Here is a 20,959-nt window from a genome sequence, read left to right as displayed (position 1 = left end):
GCCAAACATAAAGCCCACTAGCCGAATGCGGCCCCCGGTGGCAATTTCTCCACCCCCCATTATAACTGGACTCTCCCCAATAAGAAAACATGAATTGGATTTGTACATTTTCTCTTCTATCATAGCAGCCAATGAGTTTCTAGGTGAAACTCATCGTCAGCTCAATGATGTCATCACCTGCTTAGTGATGTCATCATCTGCTTAATGATGTCACTTTCCGCTTAAGGGTGTCACTTCTTGCTCTCCGTGTTACACCCTGCTAGTTGTGTTTCCTTTTTCCAGTGTATAAGAAATAGTTGGCTCATTAATATCAGGAGTTGGGGGGGGAGCAAGGTTTATCAGATTCAATTAGAGAGCCATTTATTTTCATGTTTCCTGAATGGCACGAAAACAAGCTCTGGGTTCTGGAGGGAATGGCTTGCGCTGTAATCTTCGCCGCATAAGGAGATCAATCACTCTTGCAGCTTGACATTTTTATGAGCCAGCACAGGGGCAGTGTAGGGGGGGGGACGGACGGGACGAAAACCAAGCTCTGATCCAAGAGGCTACTACCGCAGGCCAACTCCTGGTCTGTTTTGGCACACTGCCCTCCATGTTGCTTGAAGGGGGTGAGAAGAGGGATGGGGTGTGTGTGTTGAGAAGGGGGGAGTGTGGTGTATTCTAGGGCCGGAGAGAGGCTTTGGCCGCTTCCCAGAGAGTTTGACTCAAGAGGGGGGAAAAAAAAACCCCAAATTTTTAAAGGCAGCTGCTGTTAAAAGAGATATATTTCTGGCAACGGTTATGCGCTCCCCCTTCCCGCTCCCCCAGCGTGCGCTGAATGAGGTCTTTTCAAACAGATCCCTGCTCGGAAAAGGGGAAGAAGGGGGGGAAAAAAGCACACAGACACAGGCGTGCATGCAAACCAGGCCATGCGGTCATGTCTCAAGAACGAAAAGGAATTTTAAAAAACGCCACCCCTCCCCAAGCACCAATCGCACACACTGCTGATCCGCAAGGCCAGTCCGCCACCTTTCCCAACCACACCTCCAACCTCAGCGGTTCAAATCCCGCTCCGCCGTGCGCCTCGAATTTTCGCACGGCGTGCATGCCCGGAATTTTCTTACCCGCCATTCCTCGCACAGAGTACCTTCTGTCTCCATCTGCATCCCCACAGATGGCCTGGCCTTTGAATTCGTGCAAGTGCAACAGGGAGCTGTGTTTTTGGCACTACTGCTTGAAACATTCCCCCCCCCCCAAAAAAAAACAAAAAAAACTCAACTCCAAGCTGTTTCTGGCCAGGAGAGGCAGAAGAAGATGAACCTAGGTTGGCCACATAGGGTTATTTATTTATTCCTATTCATTTTCAAACATTACGTTTGCTAAAAGGCCCCAGGCAACTTACTTCAGCCAAACACAATGCGTGGACACAAGTAGTGGCGTCACTAAGGGTGCGTCACCCGGTGCGAGAGGACAGCACGTCACCCCCATTTTTGGCTATAACTTTTGATAGAATAGAGGCATTTCAACATGGTTTATTTCATCCCATTCCTCATGAAATTACACATCAAACAATATATAACATGATGGTGTTATTCAAAAATACCAAGATTTTAAAAATTTTGGCTAGTGCCGGTGTCACTTCCCTATGCATGTCATCCAGTGCGACCCGTAACCCCCCCCTAGAGACACCATTGGAAACAAGAAATACCTTCTGGGGCTCAGACCAGCCAACCGGTCCAATTTTTTTTTCTCTGGGATGGCTAGTACATTTGCATTCTGCCAGGCAGCGATATGAGAAGCTGTTTCCCCCCCCCCTTTTTGGATCGGATCATCTTCTAGTCTAGCCTTTCCCAAAAGTGTGGGTCACAGCCCAGTGATGGGTGGCGAGCCCAAGTTAGGTGGGTCACAGGTTGGGCTCTCCCCCCTGCTTTTGTGTCCAAATGCCCCCAAATCTGAGCCATTTTGGAAGCACTGGGCAGCCCCGAAAGCTTCTTCTGGGTTATACCAGGCTGACAACACTACTGACCTCCATGGGCCCTCAGAAGCCCCCAAAAGTCACGTCCAGTTGCCTCTAAAGTAGCTTTCAAAGGCTTCTGTTACCCTGCACATGCCTGATCTCATCTGATCTCAGAAGCTAAGCAGGGTCAGGCCTGGTTAGTACTTGGATGGGAGACCGCCTGGGAATACCGGGTGCTGTAGGCTTATACCAGAGTCTTTCAAGACTGAGGGTTGCCAACCATCTCCCTATACTGAACACGATGTCCTGATCTCATCTGATCTTGGAAGCTAAGCAGGGTCAGGCCTGGTTAGTACTTGGATGGGAGACCACCTGGGAATACCGGGTGCTGTAGGCTTCTACCATAGTCTTTCCAGACTGAAGGTTGCCAACCATCATCTGAGGCCCGCAGAGGCCGGTAGTGTGGGTCATGGTACACCCAGGGGTGTTGCAACCCACCATGGAGGATGAGGTGGGCCACAGCACCATTTAAATTGGGACATGCTATTCCAGTTCAATGCCCTGTTTCCATAAGCTGAACGCATGAAGAGATGTGATCTTGAAAACAAGTCATTGGTCCATCCAGAAGAGTCTCTTCTGCCCTACCTTTGGGCAGTCACAGACTTATACACTACCTTATGATTCATAGGAACCTACACTGCTTTCCTCAACCATTCCAAAAAGAGACCCACCATAATAAACTTATCCAAATGCTGACATATTCTCCAGTTTGTTACATTAATTCCTCAGAAGCAACTAATTAATGGAAACCAACTACAAACAAGACAACACCCAGCAACACCATAGCTTTTATTCATTAAATATACTTAATATTTTTTCCTTCCTGTCTCACAGCAACAACACCACCAAAACCTTGTCGGCAAAGATTTCTCCTCAGTATATTTTCTTTGCCAATAATTCAGGGATTTCCCTCATCCCCAGTCTCTTAAACTTAAAAAAAAAAAAATTATTTACAGCCCAATCCTATACACGTCTACTGAGAAATAAGTCCCGTTGAATTCAATGGGGCTTATTCTCAGATAATCTCTGCGTATAGGATTACAGCCACAAACTTATTTAAGTACTTAATAAAAAACTTAATAATACTTAATAAAATAATTTATTTCAAAATAATAAAAAAAAATTATTTTTAAAAATGTTTAAGGCTTCGATCCTATAAATACTTTTCTGAGAGTAAGTCCCACTGTACACAACAGGACTGCTGATTTAAACCTGTAGATCAGGGGTCTCTAAACTGTTTGGCCAAAGGGCCTCATCAAATATCTGGCACAGTGTCAAGGGCCAGAAAAAGAAATTAAATGTCAAATTTAAATAAATGTATTACAGATGGAACTTAGATGAATGAATAAATGAATGGGCCAAATGTCCAGGATGTCTCCACGCACTAATACAGACCAAGAAATAAAGCACACATTTAAAGGGACCCCCATTTCCCCACCCCACAAGCGCTATTTATTTATTTATTTATATTCTGCCTTTCTCCCCGAAGGGCACCCAAGGTAGCTCTGGTTGTGTTTGGTCAACTGGGCCAGAGCTCTCAGGGAATCAGAGGCTGGTTGAGGGCTGGATAGAGGCTGGCTGCGGGCCGTGTTTGGCCCCTGGCCTAGGGTTTGGAGACCCTTGCCATAGAGGACTGCACGGAAAAAGTAACGGAGCAGATTGATCTGGGGGAGGCTTGTCCCCTGCCGAAATCCATGTGCCAATACAATTTAAACATCACATGGAATGCTCGGTGTGGTTTATTTTTCCCAAACAGCAAACATCTCTGCCAACAGCATCACCCCTCCTCCCCCACCAAAGCCACTAGCCAGCAACATTTCTTCCAGGACAAAACCACATCCTAAGGAAATTCTTTCGCTCCTTCTTCATCTTCGGAAACCCCGTCACGACAAAAGAATGAAAACTCTCTGCCCCTTTTCCAGCAAGTGCATGAACACACTTCACACAGTGGTGTAGAGCAGGGGTCTCCAAATCCTGGCCCGGGGGCCAGCTGCAGCCCGCAACAAGCCTCTTGTCCCCTGAAAGCCTCTGGCCCATTCAACTGTACATGGCCAGAGCTGTGAACTGGTTGTGTCCAGAGGGTGTCCTGAGGGCCAGAGAGATTGAATGAATGAGCCCGTTCATTCATTTATTCACTCATCTAAGTTCCAGCTCTAATTTTTTTATTTAAATTTAATATTTAAATTTTTTTTCCGGCCATCAACACCATGCCAGATATTTGATGCGGCCCTCTGGCCAAAAAGTTTGGAGACCCCTGGTGTAGAGTGACCAGATGTCCTCTTAAGAACATAAGAACAGCCCCACTGGATCAGGCCAAAGGCCCATCTAGTCCAGCTTCCTGTATCTCACAGCGGCCCACCAAATGCTCCAGGGAGCACACCAGATAACAAGAGACCTGCAAGGCCTCCTGGGAATTGTAGTTAAGAACATAAGAACAGCCCCACTGGATCAGACCAAAGGCCCATCTAGTCCAGCTTCCTGTATCTCACAGCGGCCCACCAAATGCCCCAGGGAGCACACCAGATAACAAGAGACCTGCAAGGCCTCCTGGGAATTGTAGTTAAGAACATAAGAACAGCCCCACTGGATCAGGCCAAAGGCCCATCTAGTCCAGCTTCCTGGATCTCACAGCAGCCCACCAAATGCCCCAGGGAGCACACCAGACAACAAGAAGACCTGCAAGGCCTCCTGGGAATTGTAGTTTAAGAACATAAGAACAGCCCCACTGGATCAGGCCAAAGGCCCATCTAGTCCAGCTTCCAGTATCTCACAGTGGCCCACCAAATGCCCCAGGGAGCACACAAGACAACATGTCCTCTTTTTCCAGGACATGTCCTGGAGAAGAATTTAAATGTCCTCCTTTTCCCTATGAGTGGGCCCTTGTAAGCAGCGCACAGCCCCTCTTGCAATTAATAAATCCTATGTAATTTAGTTTTAAATTTAATGCTAAGTAATATAGTGTTCAAATTGACCACGTGAAATCAATATATGAATGTCTTTAGCTTTTATTTTGTCATGTCCTATTGCGGGTGCCTTGTCCTCTTTCGCAGACTTCTAGTTACCCCGGACAGTGGTATCATTACAGGGCTGTAGACCGCATTGCGTGACACTGGGGGAGGGGGTGCGCTTTATGACGGGCGCATTGCGCGCTCTGGTCGGAAGTGGGATCTCAAAAAACAAACAAACAAAAAAACCTCCACTAATTTTCCCCCCAAATATTTTCTCTGCAAAGTAGAGAGTTGAAACTTGTACCCTGTTTTTTTTTCCCCCAGACCATTAGGGTCACCCCATTTTATGCACCGAGGGGGGCAACAATCAATGTTTAGGTCCAATGCACCTTTTTGCATTCGCTCCCCCCCGCCCGCCCGCCTGCTGTCATTAAAAAGGAAACTTTGGCATACGGTTCATGGTAAGAGAGCTGGACTTGTATAATCCACTTTGATTGAAGCCCTTCAGTAACAGGTAAATTACCTGTATCAGCTGTGGAGTGTCCTGGTGCACAAATGCACCTCATTGATATTCAGGAGTTAAAGTCAGGCACATTTAGGCTGCAGTCCTAACCACACTTCCCTGAGAGTAAGCCCCATTGAACAAAATAGGACTTACTTCCTGAGTAGACCCGGTGAGGATTGTGCCCTTCGTAATGTTTATCACTTTGCATTATTGCCTCCCCTTTTTTGGTTTCCATGGGGCCAGATCTACCTGTTGGGGGGGAGGGGGTGAAGAAAAGCTCCCCACCAGCACAGCGGGCATATCCATGGCGAAGGTCTCCCCCTCCCCTACCATCAGCTGTGGTAAAGGAGACTCTGGATTCCAGGCATAGCAGGCTCCCCAATACAGAGGCTAAGTTTACCCCATGGTAGACCTGGTGTCCTGTACGGTCTGGTACAGGAAGTGGTCCATGGGGGTGACGCACATATAAAGAAATCAGAGGAACCCAGGAGATATACCCACCCTATTAGCTTTTTTTTTTTTTTTTATGGTCTTGCTGCTACAAATCAAACTGCCATTTTTTTTGGCCTCCAGTTCTCCCAGAGTTGGGCCCCAGCCTTTTGTTTCTTTCCCGAAACAAAAAGGGCCGGAGATTTATTTCTGCATCAAAGTTGTTTCCGCTGACTCATGCTGCCACGTTCTCTCTTGTGGGTACATCTAGCCTCCCTGGTGCTTTCCCCCCCCTGCGCATTTTTGTGTGCGTGTGCTCGCTCAACACGGTCGCATGAATCATTAGAGCGCCAAAGCCCTTTCCCTGAAATGATTCATCAAGGAGGAGGTGAAAGGGGAAGCCGGCAGATCAGCAGCAGATTAAAAATCCCACCGTAACAATAAAAAAAAATGGAAACGGGCTTGTAAATCTGTTTATTTTAAGCGGGTGGATAAATCTTTTCCCAGAACACTCCAAGTCATCTGAGAAGAGGTTCCCCCCCCCTTTGAAGTGCAGTACTGCTCATGATGTGGGAATCAGGTGGGATGGTACCAAGCTTCACTTTCCAGTTCTGAAAGCTTCTCTTCTTCTTGAGATGCTACACCCCTGGTTCCAAAAAGACTGGCATACTCCAAAAAACACAAGTGCTTCTTTAAATTCACATCTAGTCAGGCTGTGAGTTGAACTGAAGATGTTCCATGTGGCTGGAGATGTTCTGACTGAGAGCCTTAAGGCCTGCTGTTTCACATGCAGCTTCTGGGGACGTTCATTTTGGTCCTCTAGAGCTGCAATTTATGCGCACAGGTACCACTAGGTTTTGTGTAAGAGCTCACTGCGTCACATAAGAACAGCCCCACTGGATCAGGCCAAAGGCCCATCTAGTCCAGCTTCCTGGATCTCACAGCAGCCCACCAAATGCCCCAGGGAGCACACCAGATAACAAGAGACCTGCAAGGCTTCCTGGGAATTGTAGTTAAGAACATAAGAACAGCCCCACTGGATCAGGCCATAGGCCCATCTAGTCCAGCTTCCTGGATCTCACAGCAGCCCACCAAATGCCCCGGGGAGCACACCAGATAACAAGAGACCTGCAAGTCTTCCTGGGAATTGTAGTTAAGAACATAAGAACAGCCCCACTGGATCAGACCAGAGGCCCATCTAGTCCAGTTTCCTGGATCTCACAGCGGCCCACCAAATGCCCCAGGGAGCACACCAGATAACAAGACCTCATCCTGGTGCCCTCCCTTGCATCTGGCATTCTGACATAGCCCATTTCTAAAATCAGGAGGTTGCGCATACACATCATGGCTTGTACCCCGTAATGGACTTTTCCTCCAGAAACTTGTCCAATCCCCTTTTAAAGGCGTCTAGGATAGACGCCATCACCACATCCTGTGGCAAGGAGTTCCACAGACCAACCACACGCTGAGTAAAGAAATATTTTCTTTTGTCTGTACTAACTCTCCCGACAGGGGACATCCACAATTTTAGTGGATGTCCCCTGGTTCTGGTGTTATGTGAGAGTGTAAAGAGCATCTCTCTATCACCCTCATGATGGATCTCCTCCCATACCAGACCACACAGGATTACAACATCACACACACAACCTAAATGCAGTGACATCGCTAGGTTGGTGTAACCCCCCTCCCCCCATTAACCTTATCCATCCATACATCCATGGCACAAGCCTAACCAGATCTACCCAGAAGTAAGTCCTATTTTGTTCAAGTGTGGTTAGGATTGCAGCCTACGTTTTGTAAACCAACCAACCATTTGTTTCTTTATTGGAGATGGGGCTGTGCTGCATGGGGAAGAGCACCTGCTTTGCCCGCAGACGGCCCCGGGTGAAATCCCCAGCATCTTTGGGTACAGCTGGGGAAAACCCCTCTGTGAAGCCTAGTCATTATAGGAAATACTGGATAAGACAGGACCCAAAAGCTCTGTATGTTCTGATGATATCACAAAATATCTTTTGCAATACAAGGACACCTGCAAGAGGGATCTGAAGGCCTTAGGAGTGGACCTCAACAGGTGGGAAACCCTGGCCTCTGAGCGGCCCGCTTGGAGGCAGGCTGTGCAGCATGGCCTCTCCCAGTTTGAAGAGACACTTGGCCAACAGTCTGAGGCAAAGAGGCAAAGAAGGAAGGCCCATAGCCAGGGAGACAGACCAGGGACAGACTGCACTTGCTCCCGGTGTGGAAGGGATTGTCACTCCCGAATCGGCCTCTTCAGCCACACTAGATGCTGTTCCAGAACCACCTTTCAGAGCGCGATACCAGGGTCTTTCGAGACTGAAGGTTGCCGACATAGGATAAGACAGGACCCAAAAGCTCTGTATGTTCTGATGATATCACAAAAGCACCATAAGTCTCCAGTACCCAGTGGTGTCACTAGAAGGGTATAGGATGATGCACACCCGGGGGGGGGGGTAACATTACTACCGGCCAAAACCTTTACCATAGTGTTATTGATGTATCATTTCATGCAGAACACAATGAAACAAACCTCGTTGAAATATCTCTATACTATCAAATGCTATAGCCCCAAATCCAGCAGGGTGGAGCAATGGCACAACCCCATCCCCATCGCCCAAGGACCACTGCATGGGAAGAGGTCCATCATAAGGTGATGCCCTAGTCGCCCACACCAGGTGATGCAAACCCTAGTGACACCGCTGCCACGCATACACAATGGTACATCAACACATCCACCCCCCCACAAGGGAGTGCCCTGCCCATTGCATGGGAGGAGGTCTGTCAAAGTGGTGACGTGCTGAGAGTAAGCGGGACGTAAACCCTAGCGATGCCAGTACGGAGCCCCTGCCAGAAAACCGACTGCGCACCAGGCCGGATCCGAACAAATTCCTTGGCAGCTCTTCCCGACCAGGCAAGCCTAGGCTGGCATTCCTCTCCCATGGAGCTTTCTCCTCCTGTGCCCGTTTCACCCACCCACATGCCGCCGCCCCCACGCAAGAAAGAGCACAGGACACAATTAGGCTCTTGAAAAGAACAAGAGCAGCGCAAGCAAGGATGCCGCTTGCCAAAGCTCTTGGCAGGCGGGGAGAGGGATTATTATACCATATTTCTTGAGCGCGGCAGGCACATGCCTGATCTCGTCTGATCTCGGAAGCTAAGCAGGGTCAGGCCTGGTTAGTATTTGGATGGGAGACCGCCTGGGAATACCAGGTGCTGTAGGCTTAGACCATAGTCTTTCCAGACTGAAGGTTGCCAACCATCTCCCTATACTGAACACTGTCTCCCGATCTTGTCTGATCTTGGAAGCTAAGCAAGGTCAGGCCTGGTTAGTACTTGGATGGGAGACCGCCTGGGAATACCGGGTGCTGTAGGCTTATGCCATAGTCTTTGGAGACTGAAGGTTGCCAACCATCTCCCTATACTGAACACTATCTCCCGATCTTGTCTGATCTCGGAAGCTAAGCAAGGTCAGGCCTGGTTAGTACTTGGATGGGAGACCGCCTGGGAATACAGGGTGCTGTAGGCTTAGACCATAGTCTTTCGAGACTGAAGGCTGCCAACCAACCAGGCACAGCCCACTCTTGGTGAGGCGCGACAGCTATATTTTAGCCGCCGTTCTTTCAGTGTGACTTTCAGATGTGGCAAACGGGGAAGCGAAACACCAGAAATTGTCTTCTCTGGAGAGTTTCCTCTTTTGGGGGGGGGGGGGTGGCAAGAAAAAATAAGCACAGCTGAGGCCGCCTGGTCTTGGCCGAGTTTCAAGTTAAGTCGGCCTCATTCGGTGGGGATTTCCTGTAGTGGCCTTCGGTTGACCTTCTCCACCTCAAAGATCTGTTTATTGGTTTTGCTCTGCCCCCTCCGGTGGTGTTGACGGGCAGGAAGGCACGTCTGGGAAAAGGGCTCTGTTTTTCCTTTGTTCACGTTACAAATTGGTTTTCATAAGACGGGCGGGGGGGGGAGAGAAGCTGGCTTCAAAAGGTGCCCAAGGAACAGGGCAACCTGATCTCAGGAGGCTTGGTGGTGCAGATAATTGCTGGCACCGCCGGAGCAAGAACGAGGACACCTACCCCTTGCATGAGAGACAGGGCAGCCTCTGTTGGCCACACAATCCATCCCTTTTTTCAGGGCTGATCATAAAAGGCAAGGCCGGCTCCAAGCTGCCCCCCAGTTGGGACCCATGCCTAAGGAGGCCGTATGCTAGGGAGATCTACTCTGGTCTTGTATGCAATTTTATATTAAAATGTGCTTAGATCTATTTGGTCCATTGACTTGCATGCGCTTTTTAAGCGCTGTCCAGGATCTGGGCCGGGCCCCAGCTTACCCAGGGCACCCAACACGGGCGAGCTCCCAGCCAGCTGGCTTTCCCGATGTGGCCGTAACAGTGATGTGTTACCTAGCAGGGCCAACCACAAGGAGGGCAAGTCAGGCCAGGGCATTGCCCCAGTGGTCTGCTTGCTGGAGGACGGCTATGGGGACGGCAAGCCTGGCATGGGGCAGCCAGCTCTGGCGTGGTTTCCGACATAAGAACAGCCCCACTGGATCAGGCCATAGGCCCATCTAGTCCAGCTTCCTGTATCTCACAGCGGCCCACCAAATGCCCCAGGGAGCACACTAGATAACAAGACCTGCAAGGCATTCTGGGAATTGTAGTTAAGAACATAAGAACAGCCCTGCTGGATCAGGCCATAGGCCCATCTAGTCCAGCTTCCTGTATCTCACAGCGGCCCACCAAATGCCCCAGGGAGCACACCTGATAACAAGAGACCTGCAAGGCTTCCTGGGAATTGTAGTTAAGAACATAAGAACAGCCCCACTGGATCAGGCCATAGGCCCATCTAGTCCAGCTTCCTGTATCTCACAGCAGCCCATCAAATGCCCCAGGGAGCACACCAGATAACAAGCGACCTGCAAGGCTTCCTGGGAATTGTAGTTAAGAACATAAGAACAGCCCTGCTGGATCAGGCCATAGGCCCATCTAGTCCAGCTTCCTGTATCTCACAGCGGCCCACCAAATGCCCCAGGGAGCGCACCAGATAACAAGAGACTTCATCCTGGTGCCCTCCCTTGCGCCTGGCATTCTGACATCGCCTATTTCTAAAATCAGGAGCTTGCACATACACATCATGGCTTGTACCGACAATAGGCGTGGGCATCCCACAGCTCCCTCCTCGATCTGGAAAGAAGGGGTGGAGCAAGGGGCTAACTGGTGATGCATTCTGCATTAAAATACCCATCGAATGATATGTCACGGCTACACAGAGAGGGGGAGATGGGGAAGAAGCAAGCCCAAGTGACGCCCCCCTAAAAACAGAAAAGAAAAGAAAAAGTTTATTTACCTCTTTTGGGAGGTCCCCTGAAATTGGTGTGAAAACGCACCATTGGTGGAATATGGCTATGTCCACGCCTTGTGCCCCCTTCAAGTGGCAGCCAGGGCAGATGTCCCCACTTGCCCCACCCTAGAAACACCACTGCATTTGAACCAGGAAAGCGGTGCAGGACTGATGCTGGGCTTGCCAGAACGAAGGAACCCCTCTGGATTTCCCACACCGCCCGGCAGCTCCCAAATATCTTGCATTCCACAGCTAATCTAAAGAGTACACACGCTTCCATCTTGGAGACAGGTTTGGGCATTCGGTTCCAAGTCACTCCCTTCCCAAGATGCCTTCCTGGAGGGATTAGCCAGCGGGTACCATGCACCGGGCTTACATTTTCCTCCACCCCCAAGTCCAACTCCTGAGTGATTCACGAGCCCTGGCTGATCTTAGCGCGATCGACCCCACAGACACATGTGCTGCTGAGAGCTTCCAGATAGCACCACCTCATATGTTCCAGGTCTGAAAAGGATCATAAATACTGTTCTTTTACTCTGCATTTTCTGCACATCAAAAAAAGTTGTATCAGAAAAAAGATCCGACAACTGGAGTGTTGCAAATGTATGAAGAGCTTTTTGCCTCATTGCTACTTTTATTGACGGACTGGAACACACTTGATCCCCCCGCTCTGGCCTCTTGGACCTACTCTCTTCTCAAGACCCAATGACCAAGGACAGTGTCCAGGCTGTCCAGGTGCGGACCACACTGAGTGTCACCCTTGTGACTGTGATGCTGGTCCCAGATGACAGACAAATTGCTGCCCAGGCTGCAATCTTGGAGCCAAGGGTGGGGGGGTATTACGATGAGGTCCATGCTACACGTATATAGTGGAGAGATTGCCAGTCACCCTCATCGGGGGCAGACCTGAAGTGGGGCAAACAGGACTGTCGCCCGAGAGATGGCATCACCGCACCAGGGCTAAAGCAGCCTGGATGTCTCACAGGATCTGGGGGAGGGTGAACAACCTGTGCATGTGGGTGTCAACTTTGGTCCCAGGAGAAGAGGTGGCCACAGGCAGAAATGGAAGGCGGGAGAAAAAAAGAGTGGAGTGAAGCGGTAAGCTCCACGCTGGTCAGACCTCACCTGGAGTACTATGTCCAATTCTGGGCACCTCGCTTTAAGAAAGAGGCAGCCAAGCTGGAGCGGGTTCAGAGGAGAGCAACTAGGATGATCAGAGGGCTGGAGAATACGGCCTACAAGGAAAGGTTGAGGGAACTTTATACGTTTAGCCGGCAGAAGTGAAGGCCGAGAGGGGATATAACACCGCTATCCAAAAACCCGAAGGGCTGTCATATGGAAGAAGGGACACATTTGTTATCAAATTTGGGTAGAGAGTAGAATTAGATCCAGTGGGTCCAAACTGCAAGAGAGAAGGTTCCGGTTGGACATCAGGAAGGAATTCTCAATGGTCAGGCAATTGGGCAGTGGAACGGATTGCCGAGGGAGATGGTGGATTCTCCCTCCCTGGAGATCATCAAGCAGAGGCTGGATAGGTCCCTGCTGGAGATGCCCTAAGTCAGGGGTGCTCACACTTTTTTTGGCTCGAGAGCTACTTTGAAACCCAGCAAGGCCCGGAGATCTACCAGAGTTTTTTTTACAATGTTCGCGCCATCGTAACATATAACATTTATGTGTACAATGTATGTTGGTGTACCTTGAGCCCCACTGAGTATAACAGGACTTACTCCTGACTAGACATGCCTAGGATTAGGCTGTGAGGCTGCAATCCTAGCCACACTTACCTGGGAGTAAGCCCCATTGAGTACAATGGGCCTTACTCCTGGCGTTTCCTCCCAGAGGCACCTGAAAGGGGGGGGGTTGGCACTCCGCGATCTACTCATTTTGCCTCGCGATCTACCGGTAGATCGCGATCCACCTATTGAGCACCCCTGCCCTAAGTGGATTTCCTGCTCCAGACAGAGGGTTGGACTAGATGATCTTGTGGGAACCCCCCAACTCTATGAGCTTGTGATTCATGTCCGAAGCCAGCAGCAACAGAGTTGAGGGGCTTATAAAAGCAAAATGTTTGAATAAGGCCCCCTCGGAAGCAGAAACCCAGGGATGGGGACCGAGAAACAGGGACTGACTCTTCTAAAGAGGGGGAGCTGGAGCAGACCCATTCCGACTAATTACTACTACATCACTCATATGTCGCCAAAGTGCTATTTTGGCAGTCGAAAAAAGGAGCACCATCCCTGCCCACCCTGTGAAATCCAGATGTGTCTGTAGCTTTGTTTTCATTTTAGTTTCTCCCCCCCTCCCGGGTGCCTTGAATAGGGACCCCCCTCCCCCCCAAAAAAAGATTCCAGCAATCTGTCTTTGTTCTTTCATGTTGGTTCGCATTTCACATAAGCTCGGGGAGGGGCCTCCACCTCCACCTCCAACACTCAAGATGGCCAAACCATCTGGAAAAACACTGCTTTGCTTAATGGGGTTTGAGCAGACCTTTTCAGCTTTAATCTCTCCCAAGCAGCACAGAGCGGCTAGGAAATGGGGAGGGGGGGCGCAGATCTTTCTCTCCGGATCTTGGCTCTCAGGCCGGTTTTGCCCTCCAGAATGAAAGCCCAGGTCGGAAACGGAAGGGGTTTCCTGCCTGCTCTCCCTCCCCTTCGCTCCATTTCCCCTAGATCTTAAAAGAGAATTCTGCAACAGGAGGAAGAGGATGCTAACGTTAGCACAGGCTAGCAGTGGTGTCGCCAGGGGGTGTGGGTCACACAGGGTGATGCACTCAAGGGGGGGCGTGTGTGACACTGTTGACAACCTTCAGTCTCGAAAGACTCTGGTATCGCGCTCTGAAAGGTGGTTCTGGAACAGCGTCTAGTGTGGCTGAAAAGGCCGATTCGGGAGTGACAATCCCTTCCACACTGGGAGCAAGTGCAGTCTGTCCCTGGTCTGTCTCCCTGGCTATGGGCCTTCCTTCTTTGCCTCTTAGCCTCAGACTGTTGGTCAAGTGTCTCTTCAAACTGGGAAAGGCCATGCTGCACAGCCTGCCTCCAAGTGGGCCGCTCAGAGGCCAGGGTTTCCCACCTGTTGAGGTCCACTCCTAAGGCCTTCAGATCCCTCTTGCAGATGTCCTTGTATCGCAGCTGTGGTCTACCTGTAGGGCGCTTTCCTGGCACGAGTTCTCCATAGAGGAGATCCTTTGGGATCCGGCCATCATCCATTCTCACAACATGACCGAGCCAACGCAGGCGTCTCTGTTTCAGCAGTGCATACATGCTAGGGATTCCAGCTCGTTCCAGGACTGTGTTGTTTGGAAATTTCAGTGGCCAAAATGGTAATATTTTGGTATTTTCAAATAATTCCATCATGTTATGTATCATTTGATGTGTAATTAAACACAAAAGCCCCGTTGATATATCTCTGCTCTATCAAAGGTTATAGCAAAAAAATTTGAAAGGGAAAACGCAACTGCCTTATGTGACAAAAAGTGGAGTGTTGTTATGGGGACAGGAGGAGGGTAGGAACTAAGGAAACTACCCTGAGGTCCTTGGAGGAAGGGCAGTCGAGACTCAGGACTCGACTCGAGGAAGTGGCTCTGGCATAGCCCTGGTGAAAAATAGTGAATGTCTGTGTACCAAGTCTAGCTAATGAACCCCCCCTCCCCCAACCACAAGTGGCAGAAGGTACTTTGAAAGCCAAATGCCTTCGACTGACAAAAGCCAGCCTGGCCAAAGGACGAAGAACCTAATCAGCGCATCAATTCAAGGTGGCTCAGCCATGCTCCATTACCAGCCTGTAATTAGGATTTCATATTTGATCGGTTGCAACGCTGACCTTAGAAGTATAGCATGCAGCTAGCATTTGTGTAGACCTCAGCACCTTTGGGGAAACAAATCAACCCCCCCCCCCCAAAAAAAACACCCTCTAATGGACTCTAATTTAGTCCCCATTTGCAGAGAGGTTTTTCTTTAAAAGCTCTAGCAATTGAGAAAGATTCACAGCGGCAATGGGATTTTGTGGACAAGGCTGCGGGTGGTAGAGAAATCACCCCGGAGTTAGACTGGGAGAAGTTGGGTCATGTGTCTCGGGCTTGCTAAGAAATATTAAGGACCTATTTCTGCAGTACATTTAGGGCATTTATCATCCAAGAAGCTTTTAAGGAATGCTCACGTCCAGAGCTCTGTTCAGCCTTTAATTACATTAGTGTCAGGCGGTCTCGGCTTCAGCTTGAGCGTGGATGCCTGAGAGGGCACAGTGTTGGGAATGAGTAATGTTCTCCAGAGTGCCTTATTATGTGGAGTTCGCAGCAGTGGTCTCCAGCAAGTCTGGGTCAGAGCCATGAGCGCACTAGTTGCAAGAGTGGCGAGAAGGTGGGTCTGGGCCTGCTGGGAAATCTCACTTGGTGATCTACAGTAGCAACATAGCTAATGGGGGCAGGGGGGTAAATTGCCCCGGGTGCCACGCCTTGAGAGTGTGCCAACCCACACCCTCAAATGCAGTTCCCGAGGTGGAACCAGAGCCAGCCCATCTGCTGTGTCCCCCTACCCAAGGTGTGTGTGGGTGTGTGTGTGCAGAGACGCTACTGCGGTGGCGAGGAGGCTGCAACACCCCCCCGCCGGCATTTGGAGTGGTTGTAAGCCACTCTGAGCAGCCAACCCCTTGTTGGTTGGCTGCTCAAAGAGGCTCGCAATTGCTCAGAGTGCCATAACCCAGAAGTAATTGGCGGGGACATCATCACCTCACCACAAATTACTTCCATGTCAGGCGCTTTCACATGGGTGATGTGGAGCGACCCAGCCCCAGGTACCAGAGGGGGCAGCTACCCCACTGATCTGTGGTGGATTTATAGGGGTTTCTGACACCCAATCTTTTGGCAATAAGCAACAACAAAAAGGTTTCTCCTCAACCCCACAATTAAGAGGGCAAAATCAAGAGAGCTTGGGGAGGGGGGAGGGGGAATGAGGAGCAGATTTTTGGTGAACACAGCTTCCCTTTTGCGCATAACTGAGCATGAACAGGAGAAGCTGGAGCTGTGAGGTCCAATTGGAAACATTTTCTGGTGGGGCCCCAGGTTCACAGCCAAGGCCTATGGGAACCTAAGACGGTAATACAATTTATGATACGGTAGAATGGAAAGCCACCAAAATGTGCGCTTAAAAAACTCATGTGAGTTAATGGACCCAGTGGAAGCACATTTTGAAATAAAACTGGATAGATGCAAGCCTACAAATAGGGATATTTATTTTCTGGGTGTTTTTGCCCCTTTGGTCAAAAAGATCAGTGGAAACCAGGGTGGGGCAATGGACTTTTGCAGGCCCATCCAATAATGACTGAGTTGTGGGGTCTTTTTTTTTTTCCTAGGCTCCTTTTTGGGACACGATCTAGCAAAGTTTGTTGGGATGGAGAGTCCGCCCATCAGTGGCACCCCCTTGCATTTACTTTTTTAGGTCCCCGTAGTCCAGTCGAAGACAGCCACACCCCTTCATTACTGACACCGTCGAAAGCACAGAGTCAACAGGGTCCATTAAGAGAAGAGGCCACCGATTGCCTCCAAAGGTCACGTCGGCTTGCGGGGAGCAGGGAAGGAATCTGGGAGGGCGGTCTGATGAGTACTACTTAGCGGTAATGACATTTTGCACTTAATGAATTAGTTTGTAAATTGCAAGGAAGCAGTTAACCATTAAGCTGATCAGGGTGGCAGAGGTGGAGGTGGGGGAAGGGAGAGAGCTCTGTCCCCAGATATCCTTGGACTCGGTCTAAACGTTTCACAGACAGCAGGCTGGAACACAACCCGAAGAACAGTCTCAAGTCCTTAAAGAGAGAGAGAGCTGCACTTAAAAATAAGATGCATTCACCAATGACTGTTTCTTTCTTATTTCTTTCCAGATTCCCCCCCACCCCTCCCCTGCCTAACTTGGTTGTCTCCCCCATGGCAGACACTCAAATTGTAAGCTGCTCAGGGCAGGGAACTAACTTTTTTGCTTAGTGGGATTGCAAAGTAAAAGCTTGGACCGTGTGAGTTTCACGGAGGGTGAAAATTATTTTATTTTCAGCGGGGCCGTCAGCCCACGTTGGCAGGTCAGCCACCTGGCTTCCAACCAATCAGCTGATTGCTTGTCAATACTTTCGCGGATTGGCAAAAGTCTTGTTGAGGCTAGTGGATGAAAGTGATGGTTATTCTTCAGCCCCAGCGGTGGTGTTGCTAGGGGAGTGCGGGCTGCACCGGGTGACATGCATGGGGGGGGGGGGTGACACCACTACTGGCCAAAATTTTTTAACCCTCGTGGCGTCACTGAGCCCCCAATTTAAGAAATGAAAAGGCTCGGGCTTTTCCATTGACTGTCCAAACGGCTTTTTCCATCTTCTGCCAAGCCCTTGAAAGACTGGGGCGGGGTGTGAAGTGGCAGCTGTGCCGTTGCGCGGCGCGCACCTAATTTGCGCCGGCATTCTCATGTTAATACCAGGAGCCCAGTCTGGTGGCAATAATGCCCCCATTCTCTGCTATTTCCTCCACAGGGAAAAAGATCATGGCACACTCAACACAACGGATGTGCCCTTTGAACCCCAAACTGTTCCTTGGGCAATAAATCAGAGAACCCGTCACGGAAGCACAATGGCTCTGAAATTAATTACCTGATAAGGGTGTCTGTCTAGGCTTTCCCCCACCCCCAGCGTAGGAGCACACACCCCCGCACCCCCCCAACAGAAAATCACATTAATGCATGCAGACCCAGACACAAAGGGAAAGGACAGATCAGCAGAAATTCTTCCTGTCCCTTGAGGAGGGAGATGGAAAGGGGGGGGAGACAGTGTGGGGTGGTTGGCAAGGCCCAAAACAGGAACCACCAGACTTGCGCCAATGTAGAACTTCTGCAGAAGTTTGTGAGTGGCGCGTTAGAGGGGACATCTGGTCACAGAAAGCCACCCGACACACGGTCTGCTGCCATGGTGATGCTGGTTCTGAGGTCTGCGCCTCCCCCCCAATGCCAACATCTATCTTTATGGGGTTGCTGCTTCTTTTGAAATTGTCTTGACAGCATGACTAAGCTTTGGGAGTTGAAGACCGTCACCACTGTTCTCCTCTTCGGGGTGCATTTTAGCCTAAGTCTCTGCCCACCCCCTTCTCACACTCTCTTCCCTGTAAGGGTTGTGAGAATTGGGGCTAGGCTTTCCCCCACCCCAAAAGGCTGCTAGCGGGCCTTTTGCAGCAGCCTGGTCTGCAAAAATCATGTACATTGTTGGCAACCTTCAGTCTCGAAAGGCTATGGTAGAAGCCTGCAGCACCCGGGATTCCCAGGCGGTCTCCCATCCAAGCACTAACCAGGCCTGACCCTGCTTAGCTTCCAAGATCAGACAAGATCGGGAGATAGTGTTCAGTATAGGGAGATGGTTGGCAACCTTCAGTCTGGAAAGACTATGGTAGAAGCCTACAGCACCCGGTATTCCCAAGTGGTCTCCCATCCAAGTACTAACCAGGCCTGACCCTGCTTAGCTTCCGAGATCAGACAAGATCGGGAGATCGTGTTCAGTATAGGGAGATGGTTGGCAACCTTCAGTCTGGAAAGACTATGGTAGAAGCCTACAGCACCCGGTATTCCCAGGCGGTCTCCCATCCAAGTACTAACCAGGCCGGACCCTGCTTAGCTTCCAAGATCAGACAAGATCGGGAGATAGTGTTCAGTATAGGGAGATGGTTGGCAACCTTCAGTCTGGAAAGACTATGGTAGAAGCCTACAGCACCCGGTATTCCCAGGCGGTCTCCCATCCAATTACTAACCAGGCCTGGCCCTGCTTAGCTTCTGAGATCAGATGAGATCAACCATGTGCAGGGTAACAGTTCAGCTTCTCAGAAATGCAGAGTTTCTCATGGTGTGGGGATCAGTGTTATTGGCTGATCTTAGGGGCTGTGGGGGGACGACGGCAAAAGCTGGCTACTTGGTTGGACCTGCAAATGCAGCCTGAATGCTGAGATGAAGCACACAAAGACACCCCCCTCCTGGCTTTGAAATCCCTGCAGGTGAAGCTAGAGCACCAGCCCTGGTGTAAAGTCAATGGGGGCTCTGGGAAAAAGCACTGCACTAGACTTTCCCATGGCACCCCCAACTATCCCCTGCAGCTGAACAGGGTGCTACTTCTACGAACATAAGAACATAAGAAGAGCCCCGTGGATCAGGACAAAGGCCCATCTGGTCCAGCGTCCTGGATCTTGCAGTGGCCCACCCAATGCCTAAGGGAGCACTCAAGAAAACAAGAGACCCCCATCCTGTTGTCACTCCCTCGCACCTGGCATTCTGAGGTAGCCAACTTCTAAGACCAGGAGGTTGCATATGCCCATCATGGCTTGTCATCTGTGATGGATATTTCCTCCAGAAATCTGTCCAATCCCCCTTTGAAAGGCATCTAGGCCAGACGCCGTCACCACATCCTGCGGCAAGGAGTTCCACAGACTAATTACACACTGGGTGAAGAAATATTTTCTTTTGTCTGTCCTAACTCTCCCGACACTCCATTTTAGCGGATGTCCCCTAGTCCTAGTGTTGTGTGAGAGGGCAAAGAGCATCCCTCTATCTACTCTATCCACTCCTTGGTAGAGTTCAGGGGCTGGCCAGCTGGGTGGCCTTCTGGTGAGCAAAGACTCTTGGTCAGTGCCCTGATTCGTGCCTGCCTTATAGGGCAGGAATAAATGAATATAGCATCCAGGAGATGGACCAGAAATCTTCAGCAGTGTGTAATGGGTTCTGCATCAGAAAACGGCTTTCGCCCCCGAACTCATATATAAAGCTTTATGCCATTGAAGAGAAAAGCAAGATGCTTCCCTCCTACTCTGCGGCCACCCCAAAGGTGCCAAAGCACATGATTAAATCTCCAATTTCCGCACTCACTGTGTAGCCTTTGCCCAGGAGCAGCCAACCTTGTATTCTGATGATGCAGAGTGAGAGGACGCCAGGGGACGAGAGCGAGACAGGCAGCCTTGGAGCCCTTCCAACCGTCAAAGCAAGGAGAAATTTCCCTTCCGTGCAAAGAGAGGGAGACGGCTCAATGCAGACACTTAAAAGGGCAGTGCCAGGAGACGCTGGTGGCAACAGATAGTAGACCATCCTGTCTTTCAGTGGCGTCGCTAGGGTGGTGCGGGGGCTGTGTGTGCGGGCCACACTGGGTGATGTGTGTGGTGGGGGGGGGTGACACCACTACTGGCCAGAATTTTTTAGATCTTGGTACTTTCATGTTGAAAGACCTCTATTCTATCAAAAGATATAGCCAAAAACCAGCAGGAGTGGGACAAAGAAGTGTCACCATGCCCACCGCCTGGGGGATGTTGCCCCACTCGCTGCCTGGGAGAAGGTCCATCATGGAAGTGGCCTCATGCTGGCCTCCCACACGAGGTGATGCAGGTGAGAGAGAGACAGAGAGGTTTCCCCAAAATACATCCAAATAAACATGTTTTAACTCTTCATCTAAGTATAGGTTAGTGTATAGGCACCCCCAATAAGGGAGTTGGGGAGTGGAGCACTGCCACAGGGGAGGCTTTACCTTGCGTGTTAGCCTGCACGTGCCTGATCTTGTCTGATCTTGGAAGCTAAGCAGGGTCAGGCCTGGTTAGTACTTGGATGGGAGACCGCCTGGGAATCCCGGGTGCCGTAGGCTTCTACCATAGTCTTTCGAGGCTGAAAGTTGTCAACCATGCTGACTGAGCCTTGGTGGTTCCTGGGACACAAGACAGAGCCCCCCCCCCCCGAAGACTGCAATGGAC

General features: G+C 50.2%; 3 pseudogenes; 2 read left to right on the top strand and 1 right to left on the bottom strand.

Moving 5' to 3' along the window:
* The first annotated feature begins 2,061 nt into the window (after positions 1 to 2,061).
* Positions 2,062 to 2,181, top strand: LOC136634860 (5S ribosomal RNA; annotated as a pseudogene).
* Positions 2,182 to 2,210: 29 nt separating this feature from the next.
* LOC136634899 (5S ribosomal RNA) lies at positions 2,211 to 2,333 on the top strand (annotated as a pseudogene).
* A 16,299-nt stretch (positions 2,334 to 18,632) lies between these two features.
* LOC136634864 (5S ribosomal RNA) lies at positions 18,633 to 18,755 on the bottom strand (annotated as a pseudogene).
* Between the last annotated feature and the right edge of the window lie 2,204 nt (positions 18,756 to 20,959).

This window comes from Tiliqua scincoides, chromosome 14 (assembly GCF_035046505.1).
Source record: "Tiliqua scincoides isolate rTilSci1 chromosome 14, rTilSci1.hap2, whole genome shotgun sequence".
Lineage (NCBI taxonomy): Eukaryota > Metazoa > Chordata > Lepidosauria > Squamata > Scincidae > Tiliqua > Tiliqua scincoides.
The sequence above is the reverse complement of the archived record's forward strand: the minus strand, read 5'-3'. Positions and strand labels throughout refer to the sequence as shown.